Genomic DNA, 6693 nt, shown 5'->3' on the forward strand with positions numbered 1-6693 from the left:
TAAAGTTGCATCATCAGCTCCTTCATCTCCGTCGGTGCTAATCGGTAAGGTGTTTTTGCTATTGGATTCATCCCTGGTAACAAGTCTATTCTAAACTCCACTTGTCTAGCGGTAATCCGGGAAGATCTTCGGGAAATACTTCCGGATAATCACATATGACAGGAATGCTCTGCATCGCCTTTTTCTCCTTCTTTGCATCTATCACAAATGCTAGATACGACATACATCCTTTGGCCAAACACTTTCTAGCTTTCATCAATGAAATGATTCCAGAATTTACTCTGCATTTATCTCCATACACCATAAACAACTCTTTCCCTAGCGGGTTTACTTTGACTATCTTTTTCTTGCACAATATCACGGCGTCATTGGCGCTAAGCCAATCCATTCCCAACACGATGTCGAAACCATTAAGTTCTATAGGCAATAATTCCTCGTGGAACTTATTCCCATTTAAGTCAATTAAGATGTTTTTCATACCATGGCTAACAGGTACAAACTTGCCACTAGCAACTTCGACTAATAAGGCATTATCTAGTCTATCAACAGGCAAAGCTAGTTTCCTACCAAATTCACGCGAAATAAAGGAGTAGTTGGCTCCAGGATCAAATATAATTTGGGCAGGCAATTCATTAACGAGAAAGGTACCTGAAGCGACATCAGCTTCATCTTTAGCAGCTTCCAATGTCATCTTGAATGCTCTCGCCTTCGGCTTTGGCGGAATGTTGGGTCTTGCTGCCTCCTTCTTTTTCGGGCAGTCCCTCGACATGTGTCCCTCCTCACCACAACCATAGCAAACTTTCTTAGTGAGGGTGCATTCATTGGCATAGTGCCCTTGCTTTCCACATTTGAAACATGTGGCCACTACTTCACATTTTCCATGATGCTTCTTCTTACATTTTTCGCACCATTTCGCTTCACCTCCTCCTCCTCTCGAACTAGACTTCGAGAATTTACTTTTCTTGTTGGACCCTAAAGGTCCATCGATTTTCCGGTTTTCACCAACCTCTGACCTCTCCAGACCCTTTTCCTTCTGCTGGGCCTCCACATTCTTAGCTGCTCGAACAACTGTTTTCAGAGTGGTTGCCGTCTTGACTGTCGGGCCAAAGTCGGCAGGCAGTCCATTAGCGAACCTCTCAATCTTGGAGAGTTCTGTTGGCACTAGGTACGGAAATAACTTCATTTTCTCAGTGAATGCAGTAGCATAGTCATCTATGATCATCCTCCCCTTCTTCAAGTTTTGGAACTCATTGTTCAGATCAATCAGATCTATCTCTGAACAATACTGCACCCTTAACTGTTCCAACAACTCCTCCCATGACATTTTCAAGGATTCTCCTCGTGGCATAGTATCTGCCAACAACTTCCACCAACTCAAGACTCCAGTCTTCAGTTGTCTAACTACAAAGACAGTCTTCTGTTTGTTGCTACAGTCGCAACTTTCAAATACCATCTCCATTTCGGAGATCCAATCCATAATCTCAACATGCTTTGGGCTTCCAGAAAGACTTGGCGGCTTGGCGCCCAAGAAATTCTTGTACATTCGCCCATCCTTGTTGTTTCTCCTTTCCGGATTGTTCCTTCGTTCTCCTTGAGTCCCAACTTGACTCACCATGTGACTATTGTTCCCTTCCTCCGATTGCTCGGGAATCAATTCGGGTTCCTCAATAGGTATGATAAGTTCGTCCTTATTTTCATGTAACACCCGTCGCATTTCTTCCCTTTGTTCGGCTAACATAGCCCGAACCATGGCTTGCACCCCAACCATTGTTATTGGTTCTGGTACTGCTGCTACAACAGGTGCTTGCTCAATCACTGGCGGTTGATTCCTGTTTTCATCCGCGTTTCCAATGCCACTTCTGGTTCTTACCATTTTTGATCTACACACCAAATAAGGTGAAATTAGATCCTCACGCATGATAGATAATTAAATCATCCTTATCACTCCGAAACGTTTACATGTTAGTTCTAATACCGTAGACGTACGTTTAGAATCCTACACACATAAGGTTTCCAGATCCGGTCAGCAACATATCATAGATCCGAACAAATAATATCATATATGGCAACATATAACATTTAGCACATATGAGCATTTTAGGCAACTTTCCTAAAATATACTAGTGCTCGTGTCTATAATATATCATACACACATCTAACAACCTCCACTTAGCATTCTAAGTTTAAGTCTAGAAATCCTACAAATTCCTAGTTCGCTTAAACTAATGCTCTGATACCAACTGTGACATCCCCAAAATCTCGGCCAGAAAAGACCGATTTCATTTATGCTTTTTAAAATAATTTCAGAGTAAATCCTTTTTATTTAAAAGAGTTGCGGAATTTGTTCCCAAAACAAAATATGATAAAATAATATTTATCAAAGCATTTCATCAAGAGATGCATTCTCATTATATAATCAAAACTCAGGATGTCATGTTGCGATACAGACCATAAAGAATAAACGATAACATTACAAGTCATTCAACAAATATATACATATACAGACTTGTAAACAAAACAACTTGATGATTCATCCATCTTATGCCCTCGCGCCACTACTTGTAATACAAATAAACTGACTGGGTCAGGCTTAGGAGCCTGGTTAGCATATAGGGCTTTCAACCCACAATAAATAATTATATTTAATTTCACCATCCAACAATAACCCGATTACCCATTCCCGTTATCCTCACTTTATGTCCCTAAATCAACATCTATCTCAAGGGACCTAATCTAGGATTTTCATCGTTATCCATACTCCGCTGAATAACTAGATCAACAACAACAACAAAATCGAGGCCTCTCATCTGTTTATCACACATCAACTATCTACCCATGTTCTACCCAACATATTAGTAGATAAAAATATATATATTTTTATACATAGTTTAAAACCTGTATAGCATTCTCATTCAATACATATTCCACATAACAGATGAGGCACACCCACATAACACATATTTCACAGAGAATAAATCAGATCTATGAGATAGAAGAAAGTGAATGTACATTCACTCATATAACAACAAACTATACACATAACACGTATTTCGTATAAAATACTTCATAATTATGTGTTAGAAGAAGGTAACTACACACTCACTTGATCAGAAGATGATCGGACAACACTACGACTTGCAGAAGTAGTATTCTGCGGTAGATCTGGAAGATCTTCACAAAAACCGGGCTCCTCGCGGGCAGAGCTTCGGCTTGGGAATTGCACTTCTCGGGATCTTCAGGGCTTCGAGACTTGCTTCGCGGCTCGAGAATAATACCGGGGCTTCAGGGTATAATTGGCACGCAAATCGAGGCAAAAGTTAGAGAAAAAGGAAGAAATTTGCAAAAGATCTCGGCTGGCCTCTCATTCCTTTTATAGGAGGCTGAAGCCTCGCAGTACGCTGGGCGTATTGCTTTACGCAGGGCGTACGCCTCCGAAATTGTCACTGCTTACGTATCCGAAGAAATCGAGTGCGAGGGTCGTCATGCTTTGCTGTATGCTGGGCGTACAGCCTTACGCTGGGTGTAACCCAGATAAGTCCGGTGACTTCCCTTCGGATAATATCGGAATTAAAGATTAAATAATAAATATTAATTATTTAAAAACTTCGGAAATTCATATCTTCTTCATACAAACTCCGTTTTCAACGTTCTTTATATCCACGCGTAGGTGAGAATACGTTCTACAACTTTCATTTAGACTCCGTCGGCTAATTTTGAATTTATTTTTATTATTTATTTTTAGTAGGTCGGGACAAAATAACTTCGTTATAAATTCATAACTTCTTTATCCGATGTCCGTTCTCGCCTATCTTTATATCGCTTCACTACTACTAACGAGATCTTCGATTCTCGTTTAGATTGTTTCGGCTAAAAACTGCTCGATCTCAAATCGAGTATTCGGGCTGCATACTGCTAAGTTGAAACTTCTGAAAATCATAACTTCCTCATACGAAGTCAGATTTGGGCGTTCTATATATATATTCGGAAACCTCGTTTCGGCCATTATAACTTTATGTAAAGATATCGAGTTTATTTTACACTTAAATTTTGACGCTTATTTTTATTCTTAATTAATCAAATCACATAATTAAGCAATTAAGCACAAAACACATAATACTCAAATAATACACTTCTATTATTTCAAAACGGGTTACAAAGGTTAACCTAGACTATTATATCAACATTAATGACAAGCCCAGAAACACAGACGTTACATTTGGTGTGCGTGGTGTGGATGTCCACGTTGGCTCCACCCAACGTTTGACACATGTCATCCTCACGTTTGTCCATGTTTCTCGTATCACGATGAATCTAGTTGTCAGAAGTGCGCTTCGTGCATGGCATGCGTTATATTGTATCGGCTAATTCTTACTTTATTTTTAGCCCTTACATTATAGTTCTAAATGATTTTAGAAAAATCATATTTCTCTCATACAAACTCCGTTTTTGGTCTTCTTTGCCCAAAATTCTTTTCTCGAGGAATACTATGATTCTCCTTTTGGTAACCTTACCCAAAGGTCAACTATTTTCTTCGTAACTTTCTAGAGTTTTTCCTTCTCACAGGTGCTCATTTTTATATTTTACAATAGACGAAGTTAGATTTTTGCAAAATTAATAGTTTTGGAAATATGTTGATGTGCATTTTCGGAATATATTATTATTTATATTAATCGAGATTTTTCGTGTACATATTTTTAATCTTTTGTCTATTCGAACTGGTTTTTCATACGTGTTAGATTTCGATATCTTGTGTTTTGTTAACTATTGCTTTTTAAGTCTTTTAGCTGATGTGATTAGCGATTTGTGGTCTGTTTTTGTGATTGCCGCATTCTCCCCCTGTTTAAGGAATTTTGTCCCGAAATTCAAATCGTAGCGCTTATAACTAGAATGTTGGTTAGGGAAGGATAATTCCTTAATCAGTGATTGATTATCTCGAGCTTTTTCCTTATTCTTTAGTGGTCACATCCCCCTTTGTTTTTCAGCTTCACTGGTTCTACTTTTAGTTCTTTAACTTCAACAGAATATAATAAGTATGAGGCATTAGCCCCTTTTATCTCTTTGTGTTACATGAGTTAGTCGAGCTATTATAGTTTTCCATTTACTCATATTTTACACCAAGAGGAAACCTAAGCTTTATTTTTATTTCGAGGAAACTATAGTTTTCTTATTCTGTTAGGTGTTCCGTTAGGCTGAAGTCTAGTTGCTGGGCGCTTTTGTAATTAACGGGTTGGGCTGTAACTATCATCTTTTGAAGTTGGGAGCTAGCCCTTTCACATGAAATTGACATGATTAAATATTAATTAAATAAACTAATTGTTATATTATGTTATTTTTTCGTTTCGTGCCATGTTTTTCGTTTTTAAATTTGTTCGTTTTTGTGTTAGTTAAAAAAACACGACATCGTGTTGTGTCGTGGCCGTGTTACATAAAAAACTTGTCGTGTCAGACAAAAACACGACACGATAGCCCAATTTGTCACCCCTAATTTCGCTCCTAAGGATGGTAAAAGGAGATAGGTGAAATTAATCAGGGGTAAAAAGTGAAATTCTCAAAAAATGAAGGGTTACACGTCACGCGTGTAGAGTGCGATACGCATACTTCTGCCGGTGTATTTGTCTTCATTGGACACCACATGCTCCCAGAATCCTTTGTCTTCTTCCTCCCGCTAGTCTTCACTCTTGATTGGTCCCCGTACGCGACGAGCACATCTTGTGCTTGACCTTTTCTAGCTCGGATTCTTGATTTTTCTATTCTTAAGGTACCTCCAACTGTGAATTCCAACACCTTTAGTTAGAATGATTCACAGATTCACACCTTTTTGAGTTTTTGAATTTTTTAGGGTTTATGATTTTTTTGTTAATTAATACAAGAAATTAACTAGCTAAATACTTAGTATAACAACCAATTAGCAAACCCCCATGCTCAATTTCCCTTAAAATTAGTCAATTTATCCTTAACTTGAAGTTTTCGGTTTTGGGTAAACCTTTTAGGTTTTATACTCGAATATGTAATTTTGTTGTGTTTTGGAAGGAATTGAGAGTGTATTATGCTTATATAATCCCCACTTATTGACCCTTGTGGTTTTTAAGTTGAAAATAGGATGATTTCAGCGATTTCGAGTCCATTGTTCGTCGTGTTCTTGACACACACCGCACAAATGCACGTTGCGCGTGGCACAATTCTTGGCGTGCGTTTGACATGTTTTGACTATTTGAAGAATTTTATTTATTTTATTGTTAATACTAATCGTTTGGTTGTATTTTTCTCAGGTTTTATAATAGCTCATGGAGGAAGACAACGCCATTTGCCTCATAATTGGCCGTCACACCCTATTTTTATAGTTCCAGAACATCCTTCCGGTTAAGGAGCAAAATTATGTGTTTCTCAGATGTCGAATCTTCCAGTCCAAGAAGATTTTTATAACCCAGTCTTTCCACAGTGGAGGACTGCATACGAGCTAGTCTTGACAGCCCTCATTGAGCCGTACCTCACTAGGGGTACTACGCGATGATGACGGTCCAGAGATTTTCACCTGTCATGGATGGCGTCTTGTCATTGAGATGCGAGAGTTCATTTACCAGGAGCTATATTGGGAGTTCTTTTATACTGTTCAGTTCGACAAGGAGTTGAGGCTCTGGGTTGATCCTTCTGTTCTTACCTTTCATTTGGGAGGGGTATCTCGCTCTTGCAGTG

The sequence above is a fragment of the Lactuca serriola genome, chromosome 2 (genome assembly GCF_051521515.1).
Source record: "Lactuca serriola cultivar US96UC23 chromosome 2, Lser_US96UC23_V15, whole genome shotgun sequence".
Taxonomy (NCBI): domain Eukaryota; kingdom Viridiplantae; phylum Streptophyta; class Magnoliopsida; order Asterales; family Asteraceae; genus Lactuca; species Lactuca serriola.